Source organism: Phocoena phocoena, chromosome 6 (genome assembly GCF_963924675.1).
Source record: "Phocoena phocoena chromosome 6, mPhoPho1.1, whole genome shotgun sequence".
Taxonomy (NCBI): Eukaryota; Metazoa; Chordata; class Mammalia; order Artiodactyla; family Phocoenidae; genus Phocoena; species Phocoena phocoena.
The window spans coordinates 92,381,979-92,394,370 of record NC_089224.1 but is presented as its reverse complement, the minus strand read 5'-3'; the positions used below and the strand labels follow the sequence as shown (position 1 = coordinate 92,394,370).

General features: G+C 44.8%; 1 protein-coding gene across 2 annotated transcripts in view; it reads right to left on the bottom strand.

The window, feature by feature from the left end:
* The window catches only part of LOC136124125 (PALM2-AKAP2 fusion protein), a 269,905-nt gene that overhangs the window by 47,903 nt on the left and 209,610 nt on the right, over nt 1-12,392 (bottom strand). The gene's annotated exons all lie outside the window — the stretch shown is intronic.

Here is a 12,392-nt window from a genome sequence, read left to right as displayed (position 1 = left end):
AAGAAGAAGGGGGAGGGGGGTCCACCATTCACTTGCATAGCCTCTGTTCATCCTGTTTACCCTCCCGAGGCCCCCTTTGATCTGGTGGCTGACTGCTGCTCACCAGTTTGCTGCCATGGTTTTTAGACCCTTCTTTTATTCTCCGTTTATTTATGAGTGGTAAGGTGATCCAATGGGAAGAACTCGAGTCTAGAGAAAAGAAGGTCAGGGTTTGAATCCTCTGGTGTCACAAAGTGACCGTGTGATGCTACGTAAGGGATTTTCTCCTCTCTGAAACTCAGGTCACTCATATGTTAAAGGGATATAATAATTATCATAGTGGGCTGAAGAGCCTCGCCTCCAGAATCCACATCCACCGGGAACCTCAGAAGATGACCTTTTCTGGAAATCGGGTCTTTGTAGATATAATTGTTAAGATGAGATCATATCGGATGAGGGTGAGCCCTCAGTCCAGTGACAGGTGTGGTGTCATGATAAGAAGAAAGGTCACACAGAGATGCATACGAAGGAGAACTCCGCGTGAAGACACAGACGGAAATTGGAGTGATTCATCTACAAGCCAAGAGGTGCCAAGGATTGCTGGCAACACCAGAAGCTAGGAGGAGACATGAAACAGATTGTCGCTCAGGGCCTCCAGAAGGAATCAACCCTGCCATCCCTGATTTTGGATTTCTGGCCTCCTGAACTGTGAGAGAATAAATTTCTACTGTTTTAAGCCATTAAATTCATGGTAATTTGTGACGGCAGCAAAGGGAAACAAACACACCTCCCTTCTAAGGCTGTTATGAAGATTCCCTAAGAGACAACACGTGAAAGCAGCTAGTTTCCTGCCCGGGGCAGGGGAGACCCTCAACACAAGGCAGGTCATTCTTGCTCTGTCCTCTGGCAACAGGCTAATAATAGGATTTTCAAGCTTTATCAAGTAGGTGGCCACATGGTATTTGCGCTTTTGAAAACTCATGGACAAACCGGGGAGAACAAAGGGATACGTGTGGAATCAGGGCATGTCCAGGCAGCACGGCTGCAAGGCAGAAGCACACGTGGATGCTGGTGACCAGTGAAGCCAGTTTGCAAAGACTGAAGCTGCAGAGTCCTGGAGCTGGCAATGCGCATGCACCTGTCAAACAGGGGAAGGCACGTGGGGGCCCAGAGACCTCAGGTGTCGGCTGAGGTTGATGATCAAATGATCACAGCCCTATACTGAGCATTTATGATATGCCAGGCATGGGACTGAGCAATTTGAATGCACAGTCAGATTTATTCCTCAAAACCCACCTAAGAGGCCAGGGCTCTTGACAGCTCTATTATACTGCTCAGAAAAGTGAGACTCAAGAGACTTTTAAGTGACTTGCCCCAAGACATGCAGCAGTAAATAGTGAAGCTGCCTGTCTCAGGGCCTTTAACTACCATCTTGCCTCTTGTAGAAGCTGGAAAAATTGGACTTATCGAACAAGAAATATTAGCCCCTTGGGGCTTCCCTGGTGGCGCAGTGGTTAAGAATCCACCTGCCAATGCGGGAGACATGGGTTCGAGCCCTGGTCCGGGAAGATCCTACATGCCGTGGAACAACTAAGCCCATGCGCCACAACTACTGAGCCTGAGCTCTAGAGCCCTCAAGTCACAACTACTGAGCCCGCGAGCCACAACTACTGAAGCCCGTGGTCCTAGAGCCTGTGCTCTGCGACAAGAGAAGCCACCGCAGTGAGAAGCCCGTGCACCGCAACAAAGAGTAGCCCCCGCTCGCCACGACTAGAGAAAGCCCACGGGCAGCAACGAAGGCCCAATGCAGCCAAAAATAAATAAATTAATAAATAATTTTTTTTTTTAATCTTAAAAAAAAAAAAAAGAAAGATTAGCCCCGAGATTCTTTTTCTACCTTACCACATACTCTAAATGAATCCTAGAACCTTCCCATGAGCTCTCTGACTTAGCTGTGTGTCAGTTTCCTTTACAGGAAATAGAGATGATATGGATGACAATGTCACAATTATTCACTGAACATTACAATGTCTAGGCATTCCACTACGCTCTCTATATACATTATCTCAATAGATCCACACAGCAATACCTTGAAGCAGGGTATAATCCCTATTTTTCAGATAAAGACATTGAGGCTCAGAGCTTAAATAATTTGCCCAAGGACACAAAGCAAGTAAGTAACAGAGCTGAGATCTAAGAGCTGGCTTGTCAGCCTCTCCTAAGTCCACTATAAAGAAGCAAATATTGACATCCTTTTTGCTTTCCCAAGATATAGGATGTGCCACAGCTCACTGAATCTAAGAATTCACTTTGGGTTCTTAGGTATGCCTCAGATATAGCCTTTTTTTAAGATTTTTTTTATAAATTTATTTATTTATAAATGTATTTATTTATTTATTTTTGGCTGCGTTGGGTCTTCGTTGCTGCGCGTCGGCTCTCTCTAGTTGCAGCGAGCAGGGGCTACTCTTCGTGGTCATACGCAGGCTTCTTATTGCGGTGACTTCTCTTGTTGCGGAGCATGGGCTCTAGGCACGTGGGCTTCTGCAGTTGTGGCTTGCAAGCTCTAGAGCGCAGGCTCAGTAGTTGTGGCACACGGGCTTAGATGCTCCGCGGCATGTGGGATCTTCCGAGACCAGGACTCGAACCCATGTCCCCTGCATTGGCAGGTGGATTCTTAACCACGGGGCCACCAGGGAAGCCCCTCAGATACAGTCTTAACAAGCTGTGACTGCCCTCTGCCCCTACTTCAGAGGCCTGGGTTTCTCCTCTAAAGGCTCAAGGTGAGTGACTTTCTCTTCAGCAGAGTGGTTGGAATTCTCCAGATAATGTCTGGCTACTCCCAAGAATGTCTCTTTGTCTTGTACACAGTTTGGACAACAATAGCAGGGATCTGAGAGCAGCCAGTCCACTCCGGACGTGGACCCCTCCCCAAGCAAGCAGGGCAGAAGGTGGGGATCCAAAAACAGGAAATAACAGGGGCTGGGTTTGGGGTCGCGGGGAGGTTCAACGCGGAGGGAACACAACCAACAAACATCTCAAGCCGTGAGGCGCTAGAAAGCTCCTGGAACAAAAAGGTTGCCTTGAGCCAAGATGTTACTTTGTTGTATTCTAAAACACTCAATCTCCCATTTTTTCCCCTTAGTTTTTCTGAGTATATCCTATGCAAAGTGAAAAAATGTAACGCCAAGCCATGCTCCCATGCTGGTGATTTCAGGCTGAACCTCAGAATCGGTGCAGGGGTTAAAACTCCTGTATCTCATCTCGGCAAGGCACGTGGCCATTAAGGGGATTGGGAAGGGAGAGGGGGCAAGGTTTTACTTGCAAAAACTGCGGTGGCACCAAGGGTTCCCCAACAAGTCAGCCTCCCTCAATGTGACCATGTAATGCTGAAATCCGTAAGTGAGCATGTATTCCTTTCAGGAACCTGGTTGAGCCTGTGTTGTGAAAAGTATTCTTTAAAATCACTTCTTGGGGCTTCCCCGGTGGCACAGTGGTTAAGAATCCGCCTGCCAATGCAGGGGACATAGGTTTGAGCCCTGGTCTGGGAAGATCCCACATGCCGCAGAGCAACCTAGGCCTATGCGCCACAACTACTGAGCCTGCGCTCTAGAGCCTGCAAGCCACAACTACTGAAGCCTGTGCACCTAGAGCCCGTGCTCCGCAACAAGAGAGGCCACCGCAATGAGAAGCCTATGCACCGCGACGAAGAACAGCCCCTGCTCGCCGCAACTAGAGAAAGCCCGTGCACAGCAACAAAGACCCAACACAGCCAAAAATAAATAAAATAAATTAATTTAAAAAATGAACGCTTTAAAAGAAAAAATAAAAAAATAAAATCACTTCTTGATTTCACGCTCTAATTCATGTTTAACAAATCATGTATTAGGCCAATTAATTTCAGAGGTGGGATATGAACACAAAAGAATAACCTGAGAGAATATGAGATGTTTAAAACATTGAGCCCAGTTAGGTTCACACATCCAGCTTGCCTTCCTCTTTGTAAGCCTGGATCTATCTTTGCAATATTTAAGGATTCAGGAATATAAATGCACCACAACAACCACTACTGGGAACGTAGGTCCCAGGGGCAGAGGAAGTCAGGTGTGTGGGCCAGAAAGATGTCCCCAGTCTGTGATCTGAACCCCACCCAATGGGTGCTCGAGATCAGGGGTGCCACTATGGTTTGCTCTGGGTCTCCCTTCCTCCACCAAAGCTCAGCACAACTAGGCCTTCAATAAATGTTGCTTGGGGCTTCCCTGGTGGCGCAGTGGTTGGGAGTCCACCTGCCGATGCTGGGGGGGTCCCACGTGCCGCAGAGCGGCTGGGCCCGTGGGCCGTGGCCGCTGGGCCTGCGCGTCCGGAGCCTGTGCCCCGCGGCGGGAGAGGCCACAGCGGTGAGAGGCCCGCGTACCGCCAAAAAAAAAAAAAAAGTATCTTGTACGATTTTCTAATAGACACTCATGAATCCGGAATTAAGGATCTGCCACCCTGCCCAGGCTTGACCTACTTTCCTAAGTCTATCTCCTCGCTGGCCACTCCTCCCTGGCCCTTCCCTTCCTCCTTCAGCTTCCCCCAAAGCCCAGGTCCAACCTGCTCCCCACTCCATGCCAAGTCTCCGGGTGAGAGAAACAGCCCAGCAGAATGAACTGCTCTGTCACATCTCCACATCCTTCTAGAGGACTTGCCCTGTCATCGTTGGAGCTCCCTGAGGGCAGGGCTCCCCTCACCTGAGTCTGTGAACCTCACACTCAGTCCGTGTCAATCAAGGGCTGTCAGCACTGCCCTCAGAGGCTTTGTGTCCCTGGGAGGGCTTTAACTACCTCAGCCTGAAACAAGACCTCTCAACCTCCAAGATTTCTGGTGTTATAATAACGTGCCACCTCACTGCTGAAAATTTTCCTCAAAATTACAGGCTTATGGCAAACCCTAAGTAGTACTGAAAAGTTATAGTTTTTGACGTCTGTGAAAAATAAACTCCACACTAAAATTTTCTCCCAGCATTATAAACTCTGAAATCTGTCAATGCTTTAGTTCTCAAAAAAGAAAATAAAAAAGCAATCGGGGCGTATCTTTCATATACTTTTTTTTTTTATTGTGGTGAAATACATATAACATAAAAGTTGCCATTTTTTACCATTTTAAGGGTACAAGGCAGTGGCCGTTAATTACATTCACAATGTCACGCAACCATCACCACAATCTATTTCTAAAATTTTTTCATCACCTCAAACAGAAACTCTGTACCCACTAAGCAGTAGGGGGTATAATTTTTGAAACATTCTGTGAGGCTAATGAAGTTGAAAGCAGATTCTAGGTAGATGGATTATATCTTTGTAGCAAACATACGGGGAAAAAAGACTAGCAGAGAATAAAATAATTATTGATTGCATCAGGATAGTGGCCATGACTGCCCTATTTTACTTTCTAAAGGTTTGATAATTAATTTTTTATAGCCCCTTTTTGGTCTCATAAGCATGCTAGAAAACTAAAGTCACAATGAAAAATAACAGTGAAATAGATTAATTTTATTCAATTGATACTTTCCTGAAAAGCTGTATGTAAATTAACACCAGAGTTTGTCAGAATTTGAAAGTATCTGGGGGAGAAAAAAAAAAAAAAAGCCTTGTAAATCCCAAGCACAATTACAGACGTGCTTCATCTGCATTACGTTTAAATTCACAATATTGCTAATATTATTATAAAAATAGATGGTTCTACTGCTATTTTGTAAAAAAGAAAACAAACAAAAGAACAAAAAGAAAAAGCCCTAGCAATTTAATGGTATCAGGACCAATTCTTGAAGGAATTAAAATGGTAACTTCTTTGGAAAGGAAAATATGGTCACCTCTACCCCAGCCTCAGTGATCTAAGACCCAATTTCTAGAGTGACTTTAAAAACAAACCGAATAACTAGAATACTTTTGCACCTTTGTTATATAGGTGGAGATTAAGCCTCGGTATAAGAATATATCCCAGACAGATAACGTCAATCAGTGGTTAACAGCTCAGAGATAATCCCCTCTTTGAAAAGTCTGTTTTCAGTTGAACCTTCTAGTTGGGTTAATTGATGACTTATCTTCCATTAGGAGCACCATGCACATCAAAGCATTGTTTGGGGACAGAGCAAAGCGGACAGGAAGGAAGGGGGCTCTTTAACCCTCAGGGCTAATAGCTGGAATTGAATATTTCCTAACAGAGATAGCAGTTTGCAGCTTGATAAACTAGCCATTTGTTTGAGAACTGAATGGCAACCAATTTCTGGGCTGTTGATGGACGTCTAGGAGCACACACGCTTGTGCTCACATACAAAGCAACACAAGCCTTTGTCCTCCCAACCTCTCAAATCCACTCCTGGCCAGCATTCTCCCCTTCCCTAGCCTCCTATCTTGCCGCACCTGTGACCAGCACAGTGGTCCTTGGCACACCTGCTCTGAGACAGAAAAATCACTGAGCACCCATCACCTCTCTCTTCGCAGTAACACCCTTCTTCAGCACATGCCCACCAAGGGAGGCTTCTCTTCTCCCCACCTAAGAGAGGCTGCAGCCTTACATGTCCCCCAGCAATGATGCTAGCAGGAGCCTTGAGGCAGTTAGATGTGTGGTCCCTCCCCTTTAAGCCAGTACCTCACTTCGCACTCCCAGAAGCTGCTTTTCTGGGTTAGAATCTTCTTCCTGCCAGCCACCTCTGGACCCAGCTCTCAGGTCTTCTGGCCTCCTTCGTGGTCAACTCTCTCAGACCTCAGTCACAAAGTCTCATCATCTGGGGGTCAGAGCTGCGAGCCTGCTGAGACCCAGAGGATTCTACCCGCATCTCCACCACAGAAAAAACCAACCTGATGCACCTGAGGTTTTCTTCTTCAAAAAATCTCAACCATGTTTGCCAAAGAAGCACACTTATGAATGCAAAAATATGCAATGTAGCCACATGTTCATTTCTAAAATCACTAAGGCTGCTGGTGACAAGTAATAATTTGTGTATTTACATTGTGCATAAGAAGGGGAGGGAGTCTGAAAGAATCTGGAGAGGAAAATAAGAGCATTAGACTAGAGGGGGATATACGTAAGTAAAACAACCTGGACTACTCTGCTTCATCAAGCAGCGCCTTCTCACAGCATTACGCAAAAAGCTTTGGAATGAAAACCACATATACGATGTGCAAAGTTAATTAACTAGCTGAGGGACCTTTCAAGTCTAAAAGGATACTTGTAATAAAGTTAGTTCCTCGCGGATTTGCCTGCTGATAAATTTTATGTCCACCCACGTTTTGAAAAAAAAAAAAAAAGTGAGACCAACTCCCCTAGAGTAACGAGCTGTGAAACACAGCAGTACTTAGGCATCTCATTCGCTCTGCTGGTCAACACCACCAATGAACAGCAGGATATGATGAACAGGGGTCAAATCACAGGGGTTTTAAAACATGCTAATTTGTAGCCACCAAACGGACATTATTAAAAATTAACTCCTAATTATTTTTTAAATGACCTATACAGTATGTGTGACGAAGAGTCCTTTAAAACAGCTACCACCTATGTGGTTAATGTTAATAACAAAACTGCAGAAAAAGAAGCAGCTTTGGTCAAGTGCGTTGAAGTTAATTCAACTCCCATGTAGGAGCTACGAAGCAACCAAATTTTAAGTTGCAATGGTATAAACATTTATATGCTATGATGGAACCACAGGCATAGACTTTCGCTATTGCATGGGAACGACAATGTGAGCATTTACATCACACATTCATTCTGTGTGCCTTTTTCTGGTATAAGTAACCCAAGGGCTTTACTGCAAGCCAATCTCAAAAGAAGCCACTGGATACATGCATATTTAAGCTTCTGATTTATCATCCTTCAAGGTGAAGCTCTTCAGAAAACTAACCATTAAGAGGTATACAGACCCCTGCCTGAATTCACAGTGCAGAAGGAAGGGGTTCTAGCCTTGCTCCCTCTGCCGTCTTTACTTCTCCTCCTGTAAAATGGGGATGCTGTGTAGGATGACACAGTACATCACCTAAGAGATAATATCACTAACTTGAGCAAGTTGATCAATCTGTCAACTAAGATCTCAAAAGATATTAGAGCAATGCAAATCAAAATTACAAGGAGGCACCACCTCACACCGGTCAGAAAGGCCATCATTAAAAGTCTACAAATAACAAATGCTGGAGAGGGTGTGGAGAAAAGGGAACCCCCCTACACTGTTGGTGGGAAGGTAAGTTGGTACGGCCACTATGGAGAACGGTATGGAGGTCCCTCAGAAAACTAAAAATAGAATTGCCATATGATCCAGCAATCTCACCCCTGGGAATATATCAGACGAAACTATAATTCAAAAAGATACATGCACCCCTATGTTCATAGCAGCACTGTTCACAATAGTCAAAACATGGAAACAACCTAAATGTCCATCAACAGATGAATGGATAAAGAGGATGTGGTACATATATACAATGGAATACTACTCAGCCATAAAAAAGAACGAAATAATGCCATTTGCAGCAACATGGATGCAACTTGAGATTATCATACTAAGTGAAGTAAGTCAGAAAGAGAAAGACAAAAACCTTCTGATAGCACTTATATGTGGAATCTAAAATACGGCACAAATGAACCTATCTACAAAACAGAAACAGACTCATAGGCATAGAGAACAGACTTGTAGTTGCCAAGGGGACAGAGGGGAGGGAGAGGGATGGACTGGGAGTTTGGGGTTGGTAGATGCCAACTATTACATTTAGAATGGCTAAACAACAAGGTCGTTTAATGGATAGCACAGGGAACTATACTCAATATCCTGTGATAAACCATAATGGAAAAGAATATAAAAAAAGAATGTATATATGTGTATAACTGAGTCACTGCTGTAAGCAGAAACTAATACAACATTGTAAATCAACTATACTTGAATAAAAAATAAACAAAAAAACAAATCTCAGTAGAGAGAAAGGGCCCAGATAGTCTCAGGACACATACCACACGCCTGCTACCATTTCACACTTCTGAGGCACCAGGAAGATAGAATCAACACTCTGAAGATCTCAACGGCAGCCTTATGAGATAGCTTGGAACTATGATTGCCATGTTTCCCAGATAAATCCACAAAGAAGCATCATTCCAAGGTTTAAAACATTCTAACCAGGTACAAAAATCTCAAGGGAGTCCAAGTTATAAACATTACAACTGAGCAGAAGAATCAGGTTTAGAAACTGGGTTCGTTCCACACCTGGGAGCCTCGGCCACTCTCTATCTCGATTCTGCCTTCTTGGAATTCCTAAGCTGAGTCCACTCTGCCCATGCCAAATATTCAGGTCTAAGGCGTTTCCAGGCCATTGGAGCTGATAAACGAAGGCCTAACAACCGCTATGAAAACCAGCCTTCAGAACTTGATAAAATGAGGCCTCAAAAGACTTGATGCTTATTTTTCAAGTCACTGGAACACAAGCAGATTGTTAACGGCTTCTTCCATGAGTGTTTACTAGGAACAGAGAGATTGAAGATTCAAGAACTGCTTAGGGGAGCTTCAAGTAAGGGACCGTTTGTGCTCTGGGAAGAATCTCAAACATTACCAGATCTGGACCTGTTTCAATTTAAATCTCAATTTGTTTGGGGCTAAACATATGAAACCCAAACAAAAGGTCTGGACAGAATACAGTTTGAGACTGAACGGAACTCAAGACATGACACCTTGCTCTTAAAAAAAAAAAGAAAAGAAGGTAGAACTCTTGTAAATTTCCTAGGGTGCATTTAGATCACAGGCAAGGAGGAAAAAGGAGAACTGTGTCCAAGTGACAAACACCCAGTAACATGGGAGCTTCGGGGGGGGGCGGGCGCAATTCAAGAGGTTCTACTGATTCAGGATGGAGACCCTTGAGTAATCCTACAAGATGGCACTCCTTCAGATGTTTGAGGGATCACGACACAGCCAGAAAGGAGAGGGGAACAGATGGATCTAAGTTCATGAGGCCAAAAGAGAAATATGAGCAAGAAAGAAATAAAAATTAAAAGTGCATCTTTTGCCAAAAAGGCAAATAATTTCTCTCAGTTCAAAGGGGCTCTGGGAACAAGGGCCCAGCTGTAACCCCAGAGGTCTCGGTTCCAGTACCTCTATAGATAGCAGACCAAATCTCAAATAAAAATAAACCGGTTAGGGCAACTTACGTACACCACATGAATTCATAAGGGACATCTGCCCTCAAGATAAAAATTCAAGAAAAAGTGGAAAAATAAACTAGAGGGAAAACTGCAAAGAAGATTCTCTGCAGCAGCCATACTCCAGGTTCTAATTCCTAAGCAGAATTTGCAAGAGGTCAAAGATCAAGCTTTATCAAAAGCTGCATCTTTGGAATTCCGTCCTCCCCTCGAAGAGATATTTAAACTAAGAATGGTTTACAAGTGTGGAAACTTGAAGTGAGAAGTGGCTCGCTCTCCTTTTACATTCTTTTCCATTATGATTTATCACAGGATATTGAATACTGTTCCTTGCGCTATACAGTAGGACCTTGTCGTTTATCTATTTTATACATAATAGTTTTGTATCTGCTAATCTTCAACTCCTAATTTGTCCCTCCGCTGCCCCCTTTCCTCTTTGGAAACCATAAGTTTGTTTTCCACGTCTGTGAGTCTGTTTCTGTTTTGTAAATTACTTCATTTGTATCATTTTTTTAAGATATCATATAATTGATATCATACGGTATTTGTCTTTCTCTGTCTCACTGACTTCATTTAGTAGGATAATCTCTAGGTCCATCCATCTTGCTGCAAATGGGATTATTTCACTCTTTTTTATGGCTGAAGCTCTCTTTCTAAATTTAACACCACCATTAAGACATGAGAGCTGTTCACTTGCTTCGTGTCTCCCTGGTTGCAACTTGAGCACAGACTATCCAGTGGCTGTGAGCAGGAGATCTGGATACTGGGCTGGGCTTAGCTGCATCCATTCATTTGCTTTGGCAAGTGGGTACCTCCTGCGTCTCAGGCACTGGTCTGGGCGCTGTGACACATGGGGAGAACCAGGCACGGAGCTGCCCTCTGGAAATTTATGGGAGTGGGAAAACAAGACGTTTTTCGATCACAAACACATGTGAAGTTGCACCTGTAATAAGTGCTTGGGAAGAAAGGCACTGGGTCCGTTGACACCCTCTAACAGGGGAATGTGAGCTAGTCAGGGAGGTCAGGGGAGGCTTCTGTGAGGAAGTGACAGTTGGGCTGCCATCTGAAAGCTGAGGAGTTAAATAAGCCATGGTGGGGACAGAAGACTGTTCCAGGCTGGTGTGAAAGGCCCTGGGGTACGGGTGAGAGAAGCAAGGGGACAAGAAATGGCAGATAGCTTCGGTAGCTGGTGAAAGGTATCAGGACTGCCACCCCTAAGTATGCCCCTTTGGCATAGGACTATTTTGAGCTGAATGCAACTGCGAAGAAGTAGATGCAAGAAAAGCTCTCTGCCTTCCCCTTATTTGTCTAGAAGCATGACATAGATTCATAAAGGTGTGCCCCCTTCCTCTCTCTACCAGAAAGCACAGAAGGTAATCACCAGTGACAACTCCAGACCCTCATCAGCCCAGAGATGGCCCCAGGAGTCTACGTAACAATCCTCACTAAAAGTAGCCTTATCTATCATTAGTCTCCCCATATATTTGCATTCCCACAATTTGCCAACCCTAGAAGCTCAAAGTCTTTTTCCTTTGTCTTGTCACTTCTCTACAAAATTATTGTTCTTTGCTAAGATGCTACAGAAATTCAAGTTCTAACCACCCCTTTGAGGTACTCATAACTGAGTACTCCCGTGTGTATGCACATGGAATGGATGCATTAAAAAACTTGTTTTGGGGGCTTCCCTGGTGGCGCGGTGGTTGGGAGTCCGCCTGCCGATGCAGGGGACGCGGGTTCGTGCCCTGGGCCGGGAGGATCCCACGTGCTGCGGAGCGGCTGGGGCTGTGAGCCATGGCCGCTGGGCCTGCGCATCCGGAGCCTGTGCTCCACAGCGGGAGAGGCCACGGCGGTGAGAGGGCCCGCGTACCGCAAAACAAAACAAAACAAAACAAACAAAAAAAACTTGTTTGCTTTTCTCTTGTTACTCTGTCTTTTCTCAGTCTAATTTGCAAGGCCCCAGCCAAGAAACCTAAGTTAGGTAGAGGAAAAAGGGCTGTTTTTCCCCTTCCCAACGTTGGGATGGAATAAAGGGGTCATGATGGAAAAGATGTCTGGAGAGGTGGATTGGTCAGACCATACAGGATTTGGGTCTTAATTTCAGGTGCCATCGAAAGGATAAATGCACGAAGGGTAGGAGTGGGGAATGACATACCATTTGCTTTGCCAGTCTCAGTCTTCTGTCCTGATAATGGCCTGCTTTCTGGCTAATGCCCAACAAAGCTAGGAGTCTGGTCAGGGAATGGAATCACAGCAGTGGCCATGCTGCTCTG